Source organism: Papio anubis, chromosome 12 (assembly GCF_008728515.1).
Source record: "Papio anubis isolate 15944 chromosome 12, Panubis1.0, whole genome shotgun sequence".
In the NCBI taxonomy this organism is placed as follows: domain Eukaryota; kingdom Metazoa; phylum Chordata; class Mammalia; order Primates; family Cercopithecidae; genus Papio; species Papio anubis.
The window spans coordinates 23,204,538-23,226,834 of NC_044987.1; the positions used below are offsets into that span (position 1 = coordinate 23,204,538).

A 22,297-nucleotide genomic window follows, 5' to 3' on the forward strand; every position below is an offset into this window, starting at 1 on the left:
GCAAAAGCACAAAAGGTGAATTAAAGTAAATTTAAACAAAGCAATGGAAACTGGTACAAATTCTTTAAAATATCATGCTGAGTATTCTTTATGTTTTTGAGAATTCTGAAAGTTTCATAATCTATCCTACCTCCCACCTTTTTTTTTTTTTTTTTGGAGAGGAATGATATTTAGAGTTTAAAAATTTTACCAGGATTCCTACTTCGAAACATTTTTTTCCCTTCTGCATTGTGTCTATTTAAAGAATCCACACCTGCATACACCAGGAGAGCTTAAGAGTTTTTATTCAAATACTCTAGATACAAACTTACATTCAGGTTAGTTGTTAAGAAAACAAAGACATGTGCTTCCGGAAAGAAAGCACAGGCAAATTTAATAGGAATCAACTCATCCTTCAGAATTTGGAAAAAGATGTTTTTGTTTTTGTTTTTTTGCAGTGTAGGACTGTGTTTGTGTCCATGCAACAAATTGTCTCAGTCACGTCATCTCCTTCTCATTTACTTTAATGATGAAGAATTTGGTCCATAGTAGATTTAATGGTGATGTTACCTTAAGATTGTTTTTCAAAATTAAACATTTTCTCCATCAAATCAAACACATATTCTGACATCAATTTATCATTTAAAATGCAGGTGATTTTTAATCTGTTTTAGTTATTAATTATCAAATACACTTATGGCACTTAAGGCACCTTCTTATTTTACTATTTTTGATGACATTCTCTGAGGTACCTGTTACTGTTTTTAAATTATTTAATATTTTTAAGCAGGAGTTTGTGACTTTATGTAAGGGAATAAAGAGATAGTTCAAACAAAGAAAAAGAAAGAAAAAGCAAAAACATCCCATAACTTTAGAAATAAAAAATTTATATTCTGAGTTACGTGATGGACAACGACACAATTAAGATGGTAGAGAATGTCTCTGTGAATTATAGTCCCTCGTGACACTGGAATGTAGCTACACTGTCATTCAAGACAGAGTAGAATTAAAATCCTGAATGGGTCATTGGTGGATGGATCTATGTTTGACCATTCTCTGCCTGTCAGGGAAATGCCAAGAATCAGGCCCTGGACAGTGCAATGGCAATATAGTGTGTTGGGTCAGCGTCTGGCTCAGGTACTGGGGGCATCCCTTATTAAGCAGAAAATAATACACATTATGAAATCTTTTGTTTTTGTTTTTGTTTTTGTTTTGTTTTGAGATGGAGTCTCGCTCTGTCACCAGGCTGGAGTGCAATGGCACGATCTCAGCTCACTGCAACCTCCACCTCCTGGGTTCAAGCGATTCTCCTGCCTCAGCCTCCCAAGTAGCTGGGACTACAGGTGTATGCCACCACACCTAATTTTTGTGTTTTTAGTAGAGACGGCATTTCACCATGCTGGCCAGGATGTTTTCACTCTCTTGACCTCATGATCCGCCCACCTCAGCCTCCCAAAGTGCTGAGATTACAGGCATGAGCCACCACACCCGGCCTATTTATGAAGTCTTAAACTTAAATAAAGACTAACTTTTAAAGATGCAAGGTCAAATCAGTTAACATATTAGGATTTTTTGACGTTTGATTTGCCCACACCATAGGTATCCACAAACCCCTCCTAATGTACCTTCATAGCTGAATCCAATACCCAAAGAAGGTGTGATTAACACCTTGTAAAAAAAGTTGTACTCCAATGTTCGTTGCAGCATTATTCACAATAACCAAGATACGGAGACAACCTAAACAGCCATCTGTTGATGGATGAATAAAGAAATATGATGTCTCTGTGTGTGTGTGTGTGTGTGTATGTGTATGTGTGTGTGTGTGTATGAATATATAAAATTCAGACTTAAAAAGAAGGAGATCCTGCCATGTGCCACAACTTGGTTGGAAGTGGAGGACATTATGCTAAGTGAAACAAGCCAGACACGGAAAGAAAAATATTGCATGTGGAATCTAGGGGGAAAAAAAGATCAAATATATAAAGAATAAAACTGGTCACCATAGGTAGGATTGGGGTGGGAGAGGAAATGAGATGTAGATCAGAAAATACAAAGTAGCCAATATGTAGGATGAAAGTCTAGAGATATAATGTACAACAGAAGGACTATCGTTAAGCACATTGCAGTGCATTAGGGATTTTTGTAAGTAAGTAGATTTTAGATGCTCTTGTCACAAAAAAGTAAATAAGTGACATGATAGATGTATTCATCTGTTTCACTATAGTAGCCATCTTTACTATCTGTGTGTATATGATAACATGCTGTGAATCTCAAGTATACACAATACAATTTATTAATTTTTAAAAATTGCCACAGCTAATAACCAATTTTATGCTGCAGAAGATAGATGCTCTTAGGGCTCTTTCTATCTTCTATCTTCTTATCTTTTGAGTTCAGACTTTGAAGAATTATGGCATTTAAAAAATATTAATTTTTCTTTTAAAGTACTTTACAAGGCATATTTGAAATGTTCCCACTGTCATCATTTGTTAACATTTAAAGTGCTGACTTTTTCAATTTTAAATTTGTTCCTGAACAGGTGGGCTTTGCTCTCTGTTGACCATTCACATTTGTATCCCAGAATGAACAACCGGGGAAAGATCTATATGCAGTCTGAATTCATGAAATAACAGCTCAGACTCTTCCTTAGCATATGTAAATAGAATGACCTTGCTTCTTAGTCTTAAAAGTCTAAAGCAAGATGCATGAATAAAAGATGTTTCAGGTTCTATATGAATGTGAATTCTTCTTCTGCACTTTCTCTATAGTTGAGAGCTTACTGAAAATTGTTAACATAAAATTTCACTATATATTGAAAAGAATGCTTTGATATTCAAGTCCTCATTTTATGAAAATAATGTTCAATTGAGTTGACCTGTCAGAATATCTCTGTAAACTCTATGAAGCAAAACAAAATCTAACAGTTAGTAATTAAATGTAACTAGAATGAGGAAATGTTACCAAGAGTTCTAAATAGCTAGTCCTTGATCTGTGTTTTATATTTTTATATGTTCTAGGCCAGAGTTAGGAGATTTCTCCTTAATCTTTGTTTTATGGTACGGCTTTGTGTTATCAAAAATAAAAATTAGGATTAAAGTTTTTTAAAATTATGATAATTTGACATTGACTTACCACTTTCCATTCTGGATGTTTCTGGTGGATTTTCTTCTTAACAGCAGTGCACAATTTCTTGTGAGTGGTGTTTACTCCTTGGTAAGGGGTCCTGGTCTCCTAGAAAGCTCAGCCTGACCCTGGTGGGAAAGCCTTCTACACACGGTAGTGATGCTTCTGAAATGTCTTGCTCTAGATTTGATTAAATGCAAATCCTTTGGTGTGTGTTTCTCTACAATTTGCATCCTCAATGTAGATGATATATGAAGGTACTTTTCCCCTTCCATGAAGATTTTGATTCCTCACGAATGAGTTTCCATTAGGAACAAACTCTCTTAAAAGTTTATTATGAAAACAAGGAATCTCTTATTTCTTTTATGATTAACAGTGGAATTTTCCATCCTTTTTAATTTAGAGTTAGATTTTAAAAATAATATATATGTGTATATGTATGTATGCAAAAGCCTATATTTGCCAGTAGGTACTATGCCTGTAATACTTAGGTTATGGGCACATGATTTTTATCTTTCAGGTGGAGATGAAAATTCTAGGAAAATGTTTTCAATTAGGAATAGGAATCACTATTAATGTCACTTTAATACAATTGGTTTGCCTTTTTATTATGTCTAAAACTTAAATACATGATGTATAGCTGAGGTCCCTAATCCTATTAGTACGTCAGAATCAATTGTAAAAGTGGTTAATAATACCTTTGTCCAGCTCTCGCTGCTGTGGAATTCAGAATCTTTTGAAGTAGGACGTGAATGGTTATGTTTTAAAACAAGCTTTCTCATTTTTAAAAAAAGAGTCTTTTTGATACACAGTCAGTGTTGTCAGCTCTCCTGGAGCAAAAAATTTTTTAAAACCAATTTTTAGATACTTTCTGACATTCTTCTCATTCATCTTCAACTACTCACAATTGCTGCTTAACCTAATTTTGGTTCTACTTCCCAGTCCTAAATAGAGTTAGAGTTCCTGGACATCTTCCTAGGCATTCTAGATTTGTACAACACGTGGCATTTCAGGACTTCCAGTGGGTATCATCTAGTGGTTCTCAAGCTTAGCTGTGCCTCTGGTACTCTTGCCCTATGTCAGAGCAATGGACTCTAGAATCAAAATATGTTCTAGAGACTCTAGAGTCTTGGAGACTGGTTGAAGGGTTTTGCAAAAGTCCAAACTATTTTCACAATAAAACTAGTCGGTCATTTGCCTTCTATTCTCCCATTCTCTCATGAAGGTACAGGGGAGTTTTCTAGAGAAAACTCAGCGATATCACAACAGATTTTGATATCTGATATTGGAGAAGCAGATATGAAAATCCAGCTGTTTCCTATGAAGTTAGTCATTAAGAAAGTTTGCAAAAATGCAAAGCAGTTCAACTCTTCTCATTCAATCTTTGTTTTGGTTTGGTAAAATATATTTTTAAAATAGAAGTTTATTTATGTTAACGTGTAATGATTTATTATTGTTTTTAAATGAATCGTTTTAAAATTCTTAGTTTTAATTTTTAATAAATAATGTGGCTATAACTCATATTAAGTAAAAAAGCTCTTGGGGTCCTCAATAATTTATAGGAGAATAAAGGAGTCCTGAAACAGGAATGTTTGAGAACTGCTTCTCAAGAAGAACACCTGTAGTTTAAATGAACTTCTAGGGCATTCTAATGCACAAATCTGAAGGTGTCTGCACTTCTCTTTCTAATGCACAAATCTGAAGGTGTCTGCACTTGTGGTTTCCGCATTTATAGAAGAATACCAAAATACATTTGTCTCAATTTCCCAGCTTCCTGTACCTGTTTCCCTCACTCCTTTAAGCAAATGAGAAGAAAAGGAAAGCGTGGTCACACTGACCCGGCAGCCACCAAGATTTGTATTTTTTTCCAAGCAGGGGAGCCCCAAGAGTCATCCCAATCTATTCTTGCTAACTCTTCATACCAAAAGCTCTGTATTCAAATGAAACATAACATTATTAAGTGAAGTAGTTACAATTGCTTTGTAGATACCTAGGAAGCATGTGGATTCTTCTAAAAACTGTGCTTTTAAAAGAGGTTAGAACTTTTTAAACCTTTCAAGCAGCAAAGGAAACCATTTAAAAACAGATATGACTCCCCCTTGCTGATAGAATAAAGATGAACCTTCACAGCACGGCACCTAAGGCTCTCTGTGACCTGGTCCCATCCTACCTTTCTACCTTATCTGTGCTTGCTTCCTTCCAGGCAGCCTGTGCCCTGGTGCAGGTTTTTCATAGTGTGGTCTTGGGCCACCTGCCTCAGAATCACCTGCAATGCTTATAAAATTCAGTCTATCCCAGATTGACTGAATCAGAATATCTGGTTATCATGCCAGATAATGTGTTTGAAGCAAGTCAGATTAGTGGCAAGATTAAAATACTACACATCTTTCAAGATTCAGCACAACTACCTTCTCTATGTAGATTGTAATTTGCTTGTATATTCACCAAGATTGAGTTAATAGCCCATTTCACGGTGCTCCTTGGATGACTCTCTGTAATGGAACTGATTTCATGCTGCTTCCCATTCTTGTCAGTGGTTTGCATATCCATTCCCCAGCTCCAACTGTATTGTCCCTTTCTCTCTTTTCTTCTCTATAGTCCCACAGCACTTCAATATGTTTATGGTGCTGTGCTCATAGTAGGACCCCAGTGAGGGCCAGCCACGCTGAACCCTCCGCAGAATGCATCAGAGAGGATGGTTTCTGGGTAAGCAGCAATATATAAATGATAAAGTATATCAAGAGGGAGTCTATTATTTTTCATGGTAAAGAAACACGACCATGAGAACAGTAGGCCCACCTTATCCACAGGGAATATGTTCCAAGACCCCCAGTGGATTCCTGAAACCATAGATGGTACCAAATCCCATATACACTATTTTTTTTTTCTTATACGTATATGTCTATGGTGAAGTTGAATTGACAAATTAGGCACAGTAAGAGATTAACAATAATAACTCATTATAGCAATGTACTGTAATAAGAGTTATATGAATGTGGTCTCCATCTCTCTTTCAAAATATAATATTTTTGGACTGCAGTTGACTACGGGTAACTGAAATCTTGGAAAGCGCAACTGTGGATAAGGGGGAATTACTGCATAATATTTGTCTTTCCACAAACCAAACGGAGCACCGAAGGGTTTATACCCATCTCCCTGTGGGTGGACTATGTCTGAAATTCAAAGATGTAATGAAGTTTGATGTAGAAATATTTAGTGCCCCGTAGAAGCATTTGAGAGATGAGATGTCATTGGAAGAGCTGAAGTGCATTGAAACTGAGAAATTGATTTGCAATAAACACTTGCCTGTTCCTCAAAATACCCTCTAATACATGTGCCACATTTGCTTAGATGCAATTACTTACTCCAAATTGATTACACACAATTAAATATATTTCTTAAAGATTGTTTTCTTATACCAAGGACACAAGTCTTCCACAGAACTGGCGGGATGGTTTCTGCTGGATGCATGTGGCTTTGGCTGTTTACTTCAGTTGCTGAAGGATTCAAAAGCCTGGTACCTGTGTTATCAGGTGGGTTGCCGGGTCATAGCAAGGTCTGATGATGGTCTGGGGCACCCTGTTAAGAAGAAGGGAAAACGAGGGTAAGTTTGGGTAGAATAAACACAGATCTACAGAGCAGAGAAATGATTGGTAGTTTCCCCTTTATCTTGTATTGGGAACACCCCTCAGATACTCCAAACCACAACGTTTCTGTATCAGCCTCCTTATTCATTCCAGGACTGGGCACCTGCTCTGTGGGTTGGGTAGCTCCTGATGACTTGGCAGGGGTTTTGTCGACAAGTTTGCTAAAAGGCAGATATAATGAAGGTAAAAGTGTGGAGGGCAGGTGTGAGAGACCCTGAAGCAGGCACACCAAGGTGGCAACCAAGGCACCTTCTGTTTCCCTTATCCTGCCTTTGTTCTAAGGCTTCCCTATTTCCCAGGCCTATCTATACGGGCAGTGGAAGGAGGTAGGGCTGCTCAGTGGTGTGGGCTGATGCTATGCTCCATTGGCAGAGTGCATGGGAGCCCAGGTACAGGTGAGGCAGGATCCATGAGGAGGCAGAGGAGAAATGTACTGGTGACACAAGAGATGCTCCCAAATGGAGAACAGAATGGGCATGAAAAAGTGCATGCGCACCGGGCCCAGTGGGCTCCTCACATGCAGATGCAGTTTTCTCTCCTCCCTACACTGGAGAGATGTGAAGAGTTGTTTGACTCAGGCATCCCCAAAGAGGTTGCTGTGTCTGCTCCAGTGACACAAACTCAAGTTTCTGGGTCTGCTCTGTGGACCACATGCTTCTTTGGGGGGTGCACAGTGACCTCTGGTGAAGCATGAGCAGAGAGAATAGGCTTGTCCACCACGGTTTGCATGCAAAAGTGAAGATGGCTTGAGGACAGAGCCACTGGCTGACCTGGGGTACAGCAAAGGGCAGGAAAGGTGCCAGAGAGGTTACTCCAGGCCAACTAAACTGTTACTTAAAGGGACCTGCCCTGGGATTTGGAATGGGATGATCTGGTCACTTACCATCTGGATCTTTCTACGTGTGGTCAGTTTTGTGGCCACAAGCTTTCCCTTGAATCTGGAAACAGCTGTCTTGCAAATACTATGTCATTTGGGCATATGGAAGCTCAGTTGGAGAATATAATGTGGATGAGAGACTGTTTCCACTGGAAGGGGCACTCGAGATCCGACAACTTATATTCCTCGATTTACATGGGAGAAAACCCAGTCCTAGTTCTGCTGGATCAGAGTAAATCACCAACACTGGGGAAATGGTTAAATTGACCCCGTCATTTTGTTTGGTTACATTGGAGCTACAGACATTCAGGGGTCTAGAGGCCCCACCTGAGGGGTATGGCTTTGGTGGTAAGACATGCTGCAGGGAGTGGCTGGCCCATAACCATGGGTGAGGACGGATGAAATGGGCTGGGGAAGCCTTTGGGATGCAGTTATTCTACTTCTCAGGCTGAACCATTTTGTGACACCCAATGTGCCCTCCAGAAAGCAATGAGAGTGCTGAAACTATTTATTTGGGACAGGGAAGAAGGCTGGATTTATTTCTGAGCAGTGTGTAGGGCCTTGGTCCATCAGCCTCACACTTAGAGAAATCAGTCAGTTCCCCAAGCCTATTCCCAGAATTCAGGAGAGAAGGAATTTTAGAGATTGGTGAAAAAGCTGAGTGAGCTGGGCTAGTGGTCTTAAAGGTGAATGCCTGACTGGTCATTTCTATCTTGACTCTAATATTTCTTCCTTTGGTAAAGGCTCTGCCTCTGGGTCCTTTAACTATGGTGTCATGAGAGAAAGAAGTAGAGATACTAGGGACAAAAATAAACCCTCTTTCCAACTATGAGTTAGTCCTGGATTATAAAAAATGCCAGGATTTTAGAATCATAATTTTCCTATATATTCAGTTATACATACATATATACACATACACGTATGTATACACACATAAATGTATATAGAACATATGTGTTATATATGTGTATGTGTATATATGTATAACTCTATATAATATACATAGTGTACATACATACACACATGTATATGTGTATATATGTATAATTTAATATAACAGTTGAAGATTTTGACTATGTAAGTCAAGAAACAGGTTTAAGTAGTTTTATTGAAATAGAGATTTTGGGCTGGGCATGGTGGCTCATGCCTGTAATCCCAGCACTTTGAGAGACCAAGACAGGCGGATCACTTGAGCCAGGAGTTGAGACCAGCCTGACCAACATGGTGAAACCCTGTCTCTGCTAAAAATACAAAAATTAGCTGGGCGTGGTGGTGCACACCTGTAGTCCCAGCTACTCAGGAGGCTGAGGCAGGAGAATAGCTTGAACCTAGGTGGTGGAGGTTGCAGTGAGCCGAGATCACACCACTGCATTCCAGCCTGGGTGACAGAGTGAGACTCTGTCTCAAAACAACAACAACAATAAAACAGCAACAACAACAACAACAACAACAACAACGACAAAACAAACAAAGTAGGGATTTTCTTTCACATATGAGGTGCATTTTTGATAATCCAGGACTAGCTCATATGAGGTGCAAGGCAGCAAGCTGGCCAAAGGATAGGAGACCCTGGCCAGATGTGTTGTGCTCACCCACTCTCCAACAATGTGACATTGTAAATAGCTGACCCCTTGTGTCCACAAACTTCTCATCACTCCACAATTGCAGAGTGACTGTGTTTGTTAGTGTCATTATTATGTAACCTATGGGCAATGGTACTGGTGGTGTAACATGAAATAGTACCAAGGTCCCAGATGTTAGATTCAAATGTTATGGCTTGCTAAAGACAGCTTTTACAATCTTTTAATTCTGCTAGAGTTTTAGCAGACATATCTGGGTAAAAGAGCTAGCCAAGTCCATTCAAGGATTCTTGCTTTCTGGCTGGAGGCTTCGCTTGAAGTCTGGCTTGAGCACATCCCCAGGAAGAACCGAGGGGATGTGATAAAACCACCTTCAGAAATCGTCTCTATCCAGATACAGCAGGTATGCATTGATGAGAAGGGTTCTTTCTCATTGATCTAGACAAAATATGGTATCTCGTTGAAGCTAAGGTGCCATTGATTGTTAGATACACCGTGACTTCATGTGTCACTGAGAAAGAAGGAAAAAGCTGCTTTAGCCTATGCCATAATGCCTAGCAATAGCCCTGAAACATAGATTAGTCACAGAGCCTCTCGTTACTTTGGAGGATTTTTTCTAATTTTTTAAATTTTTTAATCAATTTTGAGGGACTTGGCAAATTCTCCTGCTTTCAGTTGCCTTGTCTGTCATTTAAAAGGCAACCCTTTTGCATATTTCCCATCAAAATGATGTAACACACCTTTGGACACCTGTAAGTATTTACTTAAGGTTTCATGAATACTAGGTGTTTGCTTTGTAAGAAAACACGGAACTATACTCATTCCTTCAAAAATGAATATTTGTTTTACGATTACCAAATTTATGTTCATGGTCGTTTCTGTGCTTTTTGTGGATGTGGTCATTTCCAATTTAAATGATTATCATAGTGCACTCTTTTTGAAGACATTTTGAATGACATTTAAATCCATCGTAGGCAGTACTAACACGGCACCTCATCTGTCTACATTTGCCTGTGACAATCTAGGTTTGCTCTTGTCATGGCGTCCCATCTGGTTAGTGCCCCTTTTCATTCTCAAAAGAGTGAGTTTGGAGGATAAATTATGTGGTCATCTTGCACAGACCTCATTGGACGTGACAGCATAAACAGCTCTGTCAAGTTGTCGTGATGTGGGCAGTGACAACTGCACCACAACCATTGCCTGAACAACAGCCACTGTGGATACAACTCCAGTTCAGAGACACTGAATGTAGTAAAAGATACCCATGTGAAAACATAGCTATATTTCAGTCCATAGGATACGGAAGAACTTTTCTAACATTGATGTGCCTGAGAGTTCATTTTTCTCAAGCTGCCATCCCTTTCCTCTATTAAGGAATAGAAGTCAATTCTCATTCAGTCTTTCAAATAGATCATGTATGGTGTGTGAGGAAATTGCAAAATCCATTCTCTGAAGGGGCTGATGATTTAGTGGGGAAGACAGACATAAATGAATGATCAGAATGCAGTGTGAGGAGTGCCATTTGGAGACTATTATCCCAGCCCCCCAAGTGTTTATGTCAGTGTAGTATTTCTCAATCATTTGAAAATTCATGTTTCTTTTTGATAAACATTTAAATCCCCTCCTCCTAAAGATTCAGAAAGTGGCTTCTTCCTCTTCATGTTTTCTTGTCTCCTTCTCTTTGTCCTTCTTCAAATCACTGTTCTGGTTTTGCACAAATTAAGGTAATACAAAGAGTGCAGGAGCCCTAATATGGCACAAATGTCCAGGGAGTTATAAATGGCCTAGAAAAGGGGTTCAGAAAGGAGGAAGGTCTTTTAGAGAAGTTGGCATTTCAGCTGAGTCTTGCAAGATGCGTGTACGTGTGTGCATACATGTGTGAACCCGTGTTTTGAGATGTAATTAAAAGTCTCCTACGTATTCATTCTTTCTGCCATAGATGGTCATTATTTTTAGTTTCTTGTGTATTTTTTCAAGGGTTTCTTTACGTACTTACTAGTAAATACAAATATAAATTCTCATCTGGTTCCCAGCTTCTACAAGCAAGTTAGCACACTATATACTATCCTATTCCCCCTTCCTTTTATTCTTCCTCACTTAATTACCTTGGAGAATATTCTTCTAAATTTCTGCGTAGCATTCTTTTGTATGGATGCATGATCGTTAATCTTATCAGTTTCCTACTTATAAACATTTGAGTTGTTTATTACATCTCAAATTGCTATTACAAACATTACTATGCTATTCTGCTGTTGCAAACATTGCTATAGTAAATAATCTTGGACATTCATCATTTCATCTAGTGCAAGTAAGTATATCTGTAGACTAGGTTCTCAGGATGGAATGTTGGATCAAAAGTTATGTGGATTTTAAATCTTGATAGATATTGCCAAATTACCCTACATAGTCCTTGTAGGGGATATTCCCTCCCACTAGGAATGATGAGAGTGTCTGTTTCCCACAACCTCACTGACAGTCTGCATGGTAGGGAGAACAGTGGCCCCCAAAGATGTCCAAATCCTAACCCCTGGAACCTGTGAATACGTTAGTTCACACGGCAAAGAGGCATTAAGTTTGATAATCAGCTGACTTATCAAAAAAGATAATCAAAAAGATAAGACTTTAATCAAAAAGATAAGACTTATCAAAAAGATAAGACTTTTTTCTACGTTATCCAGATGGGCCCAGTGTAATCACAAAGGTCCTTAAATGTGGAAGAGGGAGGCAGCAGAGGAGTCAGTCAGAGGAAGATGTGATGATAGAAGAAAGACACAGCGAGGAGCAATGCTGCTGCCTTTGCAAATTGAAGAAGGGGACCATGAGCAAAGCAACACGGGCGGCTTGTAGAGGCTGGAAAGAGCAAAAGGACACAGTCTCTCCTGGAGCCTCCAGAGGGAGCACAGCCCAGCTGACACCTTGATTTTAGCCCAGCGAGACCCAAGCTGGGCTCTAACCTACAAAACTGTAAGATATACATTTGTGTTGTCAATGTAAAAGCCTTTAAGTCGGTGGTAATTTGTTATAGCAGCAACTGAAAACTATACATACATCATGTTATCAAACTTAAGGACCTTTGCCAATCTAAAAGTAATTCTCTCAGTGTAGTTTTACTTTGCATTTCTCCTATTAGGAGTGAGATCAAACATCTTTTCATACATTTATCTCCTTTCCCGTGACCTGTCTACTTTTATATTGGGTTCACTGGTTTTTGTCTTATCAAATTCTAGGAGTATGTTATAAATTAAGGCACTGTAATAGGAGCTGCAAATAACTCCCCCTAGTTTGCCCCCCTCTTTTGATGTTGCTTATGTCTAATGGTTGTAGTTTTTTATTTTGTACAGAAGCTTTTATTTTTCACTTAGCTGAATATATCATCTTTTCTCCAGGGCTTTATGGGGTCGAAGTAAGTAAAGTCTTTTTCATGCCAGGTTTATAAAGGAATTCTTCTTTGTTTTCCTTTAGTATTTCTATTGTTATTCTAAAACATATTTAACTCTTACATCCAATTGGAACCCAAACAACAAAACTATGTTTTGAATACTTTATCTTTCTCACACTGATTGAGATGTAGCTTATATCATAACCCGAATTCACACATATATTTCAGTGTATATCTTGACTTAGGCGTCTGTTCGATTAGTCTACTTATGGACCAAAATGACATTACTGAATCACTGATATTTAATATTTTAATATCTGGTAGGGCTAGTCACTACTCTTCATTATTTATTTATTTATTTTTTATTATTATACTTTAAGTTCTAGGGTACATGTGCACAACGTGCAGGTTTGTTACATATGTATACATGTGCCATGTTGGTGTGCTGCACCCATGGACTCGTCATTTACATTACGTGTATCTCCTAATGCTATCCCTCCCCCCTACCCCCACCCCACAACAGGCCCCAGTGTATGATGTTCTCCTTCCTGTTTCCTAGCTATTCCCCTTCCCAGAGTTTTCCTAACTATTTCAATAATTTATTTAATTACTCGTATGAACTTTAGAATTAAGCTGTCTAGTCAAAAAAATAAAAAAAGAAAGGAAAAAGAAGGATAGAGAAAAGAAACAACAAGAAAACAACTCTTCTGGTATATTTACTAATTGGGTATATGTTATATTTGCAAATTAGTGATTTTTAATATGTTCCAGTATTATTTTGCATATTTTTATAGTTTTTAAATTTTATTTATATGTTTTACTCATCTTATTAATTATAGTGATTTTATCTATTTTGTTTATATTAAAAATGGAGTCTTTTCTTCCATTATACTCTCACTCATTGTTTGTGTGTATGAAAGTGGTTGATTTCTGTATATTAGTTTGTCATTCCTTTATGGTACAGAATATCTTGTTGTTTCTAGTGGTTTTATAGTAATTTATATTGTGTTTCAAAATATATGTTATACCATCTGAGGTTATTATTGGTGATTATATAGCCATAGAAAATTATCCTTTTAATCTGGATTTTCAGATTCATTTGTGTAGAGTTGAACAAAGTAGCCTATTATGATTCTTTTAATTTCTTATTTATGTATTGGAGTGTCTCACTTATTTCTCTCCCCTTCCTTCCTTCCTTCCTTCCTTCCTTCCTTCCTTCCTTCCTTCCTTCCTTCCTTCCTTCCTTCCTTCCTTTTATTTTTTTAGATGGAGTCTCACTCTGGCTCGCTTAGGCTGGAGTGCAGTGGTGCGATCTCAGCTCACTGCACCCTCTGCCTCCTGGGTTCAAGAGATTCTCTTATCTCAGCCTTCTGAGTAGCTGGGACTACAGGTGTACACCACCACACCTGGCTAATTTTGTATTTTTAGTAGAGATGGGGTTTCACCAAGTTGGCCAGGCTGGTCTCGAACTCCTGACCTCAGGTGATCCACTTGCCTCAGCCTCCCAAAGTGCTGTTATTATAGGCATGAGCCACCTTGCCTGGTCACTTATTTCTGTTTATGTATGTTGTGCTTTGTTTTTAAAACTAGGTTAGCTAATAGTTCATTTTTTTTAAATACAGTTTTTGTATTTATTAGTGTTATTTTCTAATTCATTAATCTGGGCTTTATTAATCCTTCACTTCTACTTCCTTTTGGTTTATTTTGTTGTTCCTTTCCTAACTTTCCATATTTGTTTCCTAACTTCCCAAACCACTGTTTAATTTGTTCATTTTTATCCCTCTCAGCTTACCAAACTACCATCCTAAAAGTTGTAACTTACAAACTAGTTATCAAATTCAATATTTTTTCCTCCCTCTCTTTGTTTCTGACATAGCTGAACCTCATTGAGAATTCTTTTTGCCTCCCAAGACACTACACACTCCTGATTTTTTAGCTTTTCAGATATGTTTTCTTTCTTCTTCTTTCCCTGAAGCTTCTTCCCCTACAATTAACCCATGTGAGTTTTCTAATGTTCCGCCAACCCCTTGCTCTGTATTCTCTTTCTTGGTGCCCTCTTTCCTCTTCATGTCTCTTTTCCTACAGACTACTTTTAAATCCATATCTTATACAAGAAACAACTTTATCTTCTCAGCTTCAGATATACATTTTGAGCTGCTTCTAGAAAGCTGTATTTGAGTCTGCTAGGAATTTAAACTTAATGTTTGGAACTGAACTCTTCACCCTCCCACCCTTACCCAACCTCAGATCACGCTCTGATTTCCATATCTCAGTTAGCAGCATCACCATTTTTTGAGTGTGTAAACCTTGAAAACTCTGAGTTATGCTTTATTTCCCCCTTTCATTTCCAGCATTCCACAGCTGTCGGTCTTGACTTCACCGTGGGTTTCTCTTCAGGCCCCTTCTCTGAACCTGTGACCTGAATCCAGTCTGTGCTGTCTCCTCCTTGACTTATGGTAGTTTTCCGTTAGTTTTCCCATGCTCAATGTCTCCATTTTAGTCCATCTCAATTAACTTAGAGCTCTGATCATTTCCTCCCCAACTAGAAATCTCAAGTGACTGCCCCTGGCCCACCAGTGAAGAACTGGTTCCTCACCTGTCATCCAAGTCCTCCACAATGAGGCTCTAACTTCTCTCAAAGCTGTATTCTCCATATGCCTTATTCTGTTATCCTCATTTCTTCCTAATTTTTTTGGTAAAATTTTTAATGTATTTATTAGATTTCCAACTTTTATTTTAAATTCAGGGGTTCATGTGCAGGATGTGCAGGTTTGTTAGACAGGTAAACGCGTGCCATGGTGGTTTGCCGCACAGCTCATCCCATCACCTACGTATTGAGTCCAGCATCCATTAGCTATTCTTTCTGATGCTCTCCCTGCTCCCACTCCCTCCGACAGACCCCAGTGTGTGTTGTTCCCACTATGTGCCCATGTGTTCTCATCATTTTGCTTCCACTTATGAGTGAGAATATGTGGTGTGTGGTTTTCTGTTGCTGTTTTAGTTTGTTGAAGATAATGGCTTCCAGCTCCACCCATGTCCCTGCAAAGGACATGGTCTTGTTCCTTTTCATGGCTGCATAGTACTCCATGGTGTATATGTACCATATTTTCTTTTTTTGTGTGTGCAGTTTTTTGAATACCTTTATTGAGGTATAGTTGACATACAATTACTTGCACACTTAAAGTGTACAATTTGCTAAGTTTTGACATATACCCATGAAAGCATCAGTATAATAAAGATAACAACCATATCTATGTGTAGTGGCTCACGCCTGTAATCCAAGCAACTCAGGAGGCAGAGGAAGGAGCATTATTTAATTTTGAGACCAGCCCAGACAACAAGTGAGACCCCATTTCTATAAAAAATAAAAACCAATTAGCCAGGTGTGGTGGCATGTGCCTGTAGTCCCAGCTACTTGGGAGGCTGAGGCAGGAGGATGCCCTGAGCCTGGGAGTTTGAGGCTGCAGTGAACCATGATTGCACCACTGCACACCAGACTGGGTGACAGAGTGAGATCCTGACTCAAAGAAAAAATGAAGGCCAGGCATGGTGGTTCACGCCTGCAATCGCAGCACCTTGGAAGGCCAAGGCGGGCAGACCACGAGGCCAAGAGATAGAAACCGTCCTGGCCGACACGGTGAAACCAATGTACCACATTTTCTTTATCCAATTTATCATTGATGGGCATTTAGGAGCATTTCTATGTATATTTTAATCCTCAAACTTTGGTTCATACTGTTTTCTCTACTGGTAACATTTTCTTTTGTTCTTTACTAAAATTTTATTTGTCCTTCAAATCTTATTGTATACACATGTCCTCTGTGAAGACTTTCCTGTTGTCCCTGAACTGAAGGTGATTCCTTCCTCATTTGATCCCTGCAGATCTCTCTATTGTACTTGTTTTTCTTCTTTGACCTATACTTATTCCTTTTCTTGCTTTGTGTTCCCATTAGATCATGAGTTCTGAGAAGGCTGAACTATGGATCTCCTGTAAAATGTGACCCAGGACCTTTTAAACAGTAAGTGCTCAAATATTTACTGAACATAGGAAAACTCTCTAAAAGGTGGTGAGGAAATAAAATGGAAGTCACTGAATGACTGTGCCCCGAAAAATAGCTTGATATTTATCTGAACTGTACATGAGAGATAAATAAACTTTATTTTGAAGACACTGTAATTCAGGGCCTCTGTTACAGCAGTTTAGCCTTTCAAGCAAATACAATGGGAAACACAACCATGTTAAGTATGTTATCACATAAATACACCACTAACATAGACAGAGGAAGGCTCATTCATTCATTGATCTCTGGGGATGATCAGTTCTGTATGATAAATAAATAAAGACCCAAGGGAGATCCCTTTGGCCTACATACGTTTAGGGAGCTCTTCAATGGTCTGAGCCTTTGCAGTAAGGAGAAACAGCAGTCTGGCAGCTGTGGCAGGAATCTGAGATAAAGTGGAGAGGCTCCTGACGTGACTCTGACCAGCAAAACCATCTGATGCTAGAGAGACTGAGCCCTGAGCTCAGCTTAGAACAACAGGCGAAGTCACACTTTCAAGGATAGAGCCAACATTAAAAAGTGAAAATAAAGGTGAGTCAAAATAGAAAAGAGAGAACAGGGGCAGGGGAGCCTGAAACTTTAGGGACCTGAGTTACAGAGGCTAAAGGAAAGGTGAAGGAGTGAGTTGCAATGTCAGTCCTGTTATGCCCGAAGGGCAAGTTCTTGATGACCAAATAGAAGAAATACCTTCCTCTGCCTTGGTCTGAATACTGAGGGGTTGCAGGGGCTGGGGTGCCTGGAGAGCAGATGTAACAAAGCCCAGGACAGAGAGAAACATCTAGAGTATCATTCTTAGAAAACATAACAGAATATCGATGCCTGCAGGGTCAAGGGTTCCATCACACCTTGCACGCTGCTAACCTAAACAGACTTGGGACCAAATCTGTACAGAGGGACCATTATTCAACCTGGCACAAATTGACACTAAATTTGGCCACTTCCTGAATCTGATTTTGTCTGTTTTCGACCTCTCCTGTGTGATCCTTTGAATGTTTGAAATTTCCCCATCTCCCCAGGTTCCTAGAGGTGGGGTGAGGGAGCCAATCAGCTGCCTAGTTTCCTGAGGATGGACTCTGGCACAAACCCTTCTTATCAACCAGCCCGAATTGACGTCACCAGTTGACAGCCTCATCTGCACCTGACGCCAATGTATGAACATTGCTCAGAGTTCTAGAAGCTGGATTTAAACCTTTTCCCTCAGACTGAGTCTCCCATCTGCCCTTCTTTCCCATAACTCTCCTTATTCACATGCCTAATCTAGACTATAGTTCTTTTGGGGGTCTTGAAATCCATTGACCTGACCTACCAACCTCTCTCGCATAAAAGTGCTTGACCCCAGCGGGCACTGTGGCTCACGCCTGTAATCCCAGCACTTTGAAAGGCCGAGGTGGGCGGATCACCTGAGATCGGGAGTTCGAGACCCCTGGCCAACAAGGTGAAACCCCGTCTCTACTAAAAATACAAACATTGGTCGGGTGTGGTGGCACGCGCCTATAGTCCCAGCTACTCGGGAAGCTGAGGCAGGAGAATTGCTTGAACCCGGGAGACGGAGGTTGCAGTGAGCCGAGATCGGGCCATTGCACTCCAGCCTGGGCAACAAGAGCGAAACTCCGTCTCAAAACAGCAACCAAAAAACCCCCAAAAAAACCCCAACAACAACATAATAGTTCTTGACCAGGCTGGCATAAAAAGGACATCTTTTAATGATGCGTAGCTGTAGGCTAGAAGGGAATACAGAAAGGAGGCTTTGAGCATGAGTAGTTTTTGCTTTCGATTCCCTTTTCCAGCCTTGGGCGATCACGATTTCCCTCGCCTCCTTTCACCAGGGACATTCATTTGGGAGTATTTTCAGTTTAAGCCGCTAGGTGGTGCCTCAACCCTATCCGCAGCTCACCAAAAGGGCTTGCTCCGACAGCTGGGCAGGAGCGAGGATTTTTTGGAAACTGCAGTGAACTGGAAGGAATGTACTCTTTCTTCCTGAAAATAGCGGACATCAACCTAAATGCTCCTTCCATGACTGGTTGCAGAGAAGGAATCCATTTCCCGACCTTCGCTGCCTATCCCTTCAACTCCTTCCCCCACCCTTTGCTGTGGATCACTACGTAGCATGTACTAATTGGCACATAGAAGAGGTGCCTCTTTCTCTGAGTGGTCTGGGCATGCCCACCTCTCTAGTTTACCACAGGTGGGAGAGCCATGTGGTTAAGGGCACAGGCTCTGGATCTACAGGGCCAGGTTTGAATCCCGATTCCACTTATAAATGTTGTAAACATGGGCGAGTCACACAGTTTCTCTATGCCTCAGTTTCCTCATCTGGGAAATGTAAAGAAGGACATTGGCCTGTCTCAGGATTGTTCCATTGTCGTGATGTAGCTGTTATTTATTAGCACTAGATTTATTTGATCCAGTGAGACACTAGATCAAACCAAGCAAACTTTGGTCCTTGGTAGGCTCCATTTGCCATCTTGCTGGCCCTCATGACAAAATATGAGTCCACATCTTTTCTAGTCTTTTCTCTAAGAAGGATCCTTGGTATGCCTCCTCCTTCCAGGACTGGGAGAATGCTACTTCTACTTCCGACCACAAAGCTGACACAAGATTGTTAACCTGCTCTCGTGGTCTTGAACTTCTTTCCATGGGAGGCAGAATATCTACAGCGTGACTCCAGCGTTCCAACTCAAAGTTGGCTGCCCCACCCCCCATCCCACCCGCAATCAGCCTGCTCTCGGCACTCCCTCCCCTTGTAACCACTGTGCATCAAACTTAGCATTTTTGTTCTGGTTTACATTTCTGGGTACTCTGGTATAAAACCTTTGAAATCAGTTTGGTTTAAAAGCATTTATTCAGTGGTTCTTATGGCCGGGTAGTGTGCCAATATGCTTTGTATCTTCTGGGCATCATCACTGGAGTGTGTGTCTTTCCTCCCCGCAGTCTAGGAGTGGGAACGGGCTCTCCTCTCTATCTCCATATTGCAAACAGTAGGGACTGCAAAGTCATTGGTTCACTGGCCAACTATTGGACGCACGGAACTGTGAAGGGAGAACAGAGTTGGTTCCCTGGATACAGTAGTCCTCTATTCTTTATTAAGTTTAAAATGAAATTCCCATCTTCTTAGGGGCTCACTCTGAAAATCACTGAGGGAATAACCTCTACTCTTATTGATAACAACTCTTGGCTTCTCCGACTTCTCTGAATTGTTTGTGCTTTATGTCCTTCCAATTTGTCCTCCAGTTAGTGGCTTCTTAACCGACTGTTGCGGGTAAGTGAGGACTGGATAATGGGGAAAATAAAATCTTCCATGAGCTCAGGATTTTTGAGATGATTCACCTCAGGTGTCAGGGTCTTGAAGCCTTGGGATCTGTTCCCTGTCCCTTAACAGCTGTTTGGTTTCCTTAGCTGGAGAACTAGCCCTTCCTTCCTGATCAGCTCACACAGGAGATGAACCTTTTGGTTAGGAGAGGATTTCTGTGCCTACACACAAAGGATACACATAGTCTCACTCATCTCTGACAAACAGATTTGTGCCTTGGATTCTGTGGTGAAAATATTTTGTCTTCTTTTTTTCTTTTATTAAAGCTTGCAATTTTTTGTTGAAGACTGCTGAAGGATGTTGAGTGGTACTTCTCCTGATATCCCCAAATGGGCACTAGGGCCATAGCTGGAAAGAAGAGGTGTGAACTATCTTCCATTGTAAGGAGACCCACCAAGCCCTGGAGGTCCCTGGAAGCCACCCCCACCCAGACTGGTTAGGAGGTAATGAGTAGCTCCTTCTACCATCAGCCACTTGTATCCCTCCTGCAAGTCTACATAAGAAAACTAGGAAGGGGGTGCTATGGTTTGAATCTATGTGTTCCCCCAAAATTCATTATGATGGAACCTAAGGCCCAATGTGATAGTATCAAGAGGTGGGTCTCAGAGGTGATTAAGCCATGAGGGCTCCACTCTTACAAATGAGATTACTGCCTTTGTGAAAGGGTGCAAGGGAACTAACTCAGCCCTTTTTGCCCTTCTGCCTTATGCCATATGAGGACACACTGCCCCTTCTGCCATGTGAAGATGCAGTAAGAAGTCCCTCACCAGACACCAAATGCTGGTGCCTTGATTTTGGACTTCCCAGCCTCCAGAACTATAAGAAATACATTTCTTTGTAAATTACCTAGTCTAAGTTTGTTATAGCAGCAGGAATAAACTAAGATGGGGGTGTGTGAAGAAGGAGGAGTGGGAAAGAAAGCCATGAGTGTGAGGCATTTATGTTGAGAAATTATTTCTTCTCTTCCCCCTGGGTGAGGTGAAAGTTATATCCCCACTCTCTCACACCCAGCAAGCCCCATGAGGTGAAGTTCCAAGAAAGTTACTTGTGGCAATTGGAGGTACCTTGGAAGGGGAGACTGACATCTTGGTCCCCAGTTGGATGACTTGCTGATCTGCTCTGGGCCCCACTAAGCAGGAGAAAGAGAACTGAGAGATGGCAGGGCAGGGTGGGGGTGTGACCAAGGCAAGTATGAACATGTCACCCATGGGCCTAGAGGTCATAGGGGAAGGTAGCTTGAGCCACTTAAGAGAGCTTCTGGCTGGGCGCAGTGGCTTATATCTGTAATCCCAGCACTTTGGGAGGCCAAGGTGGGTGGATCACAAAGTCAGGAGTTCGAGACTAGCCTGACCAGCATGGTGAAACCCTGTCTTTACTAAAAATAGAAAAAATTAGCCAGGCATGGTGGCGTGCACCTGTAGTACCAGCTATTTAGGAGAATGAGGCAGGAGAATTGCTTGAGCCTGGCAGGCAGAGGTTGCAGTGAGCTGAGGTTGTGCCACTGCACTCCAGCCTGGGCAACAGAGTGAGACTCCATCTCAAAGGAAAAAAAAAAAAAAGAGCTTCCAGATGAGAAGGGGACTCTGGCAATGAATTGCCATGGTGCTGTCACAAGTACCCCTAGAAGTGGAAGCTATGGGGAGCAGAGAGGTAGGACCAGAGCCAAGTCTCCTGGGTCAGGGAAGTGTGCTATGCTGGGGCCTGGGAGCCCTGAGGAGAACTCTCACATGGGCTCCTCAAAAGAGCAGGGATTTGAACACCAACCACATTGAGGGTGTTTAGAGCTAGTCCATGCTGCCCTGAGAAGCAGAGTAACCTATGGGGAGAGGAACCGCAGCAGTCAATTATAAGAGACACCTCCTTCCAGCCCTCTGCCTCCTTCCTACTGACCAACTGAAGAAACCAGGCCTTGAAAAGTGGGTAGAGGAAGCACCTCCGAGCCTTCATGACCGAGTCTTAGCTTAAACCAATTGTACTCATAGGAGGAGAGGACATGATGTGTAGATCAAGTTTGAGATTAAAGTTTTAACTGGAGTAGTTTTTTCCCCCAAATGATCAAAACAAAAATGAATTTATAATCACATATAATAAAAGGTCAGTAGGCAGAGCAGTTCTTGGATTGGTCAATTAATTTATTCAATAATGTCATTGGGAATAGGGTCCTTTCCAATTCTGTTGGCTGATTCTTACTCTCACTACCTCATGGTCCCCAGGTGGCAACCACAGTTCCAGCTGTCATATACAAACAACAACCTCCAAGTCTTAGTAGAGTAAACTTAGTAGAGTAAAACAAACACCATCTTACTTTGCTCACAGATTCTGTGCTTCACAAATTTGGACA

At 40.7% G+C, this 22,297-nt stretch overlaps 1 long non-coding RNA gene across 8 annotated transcripts in view; it reads left to right on the plus strand.

Moving 5' to 3' along the window:
• The window catches only part of LOC103877884, a 305,800-nt gene that overhangs the window by 33,857 nt on the left and 249,646 nt on the right, over positions 1-22,297 (plus strand). For 7 of the 8 annotated variants that reach the window (XR_004177359.1, XR_004177357.1, XR_004177356.1 and 4 more), the window contains one exon: positions 16,539-16,604. This is a non-coding gene — a long non-coding RNA (uncharacterized LOC103877884). Of the gene's footprint in view, positions 1-11,884; positions 12,171-16,538; positions 16,605-22,297 lie in introns of all 8 variants that reach the window. The other variant, XR_004177358.1, reaches the window with a different exon arrangement.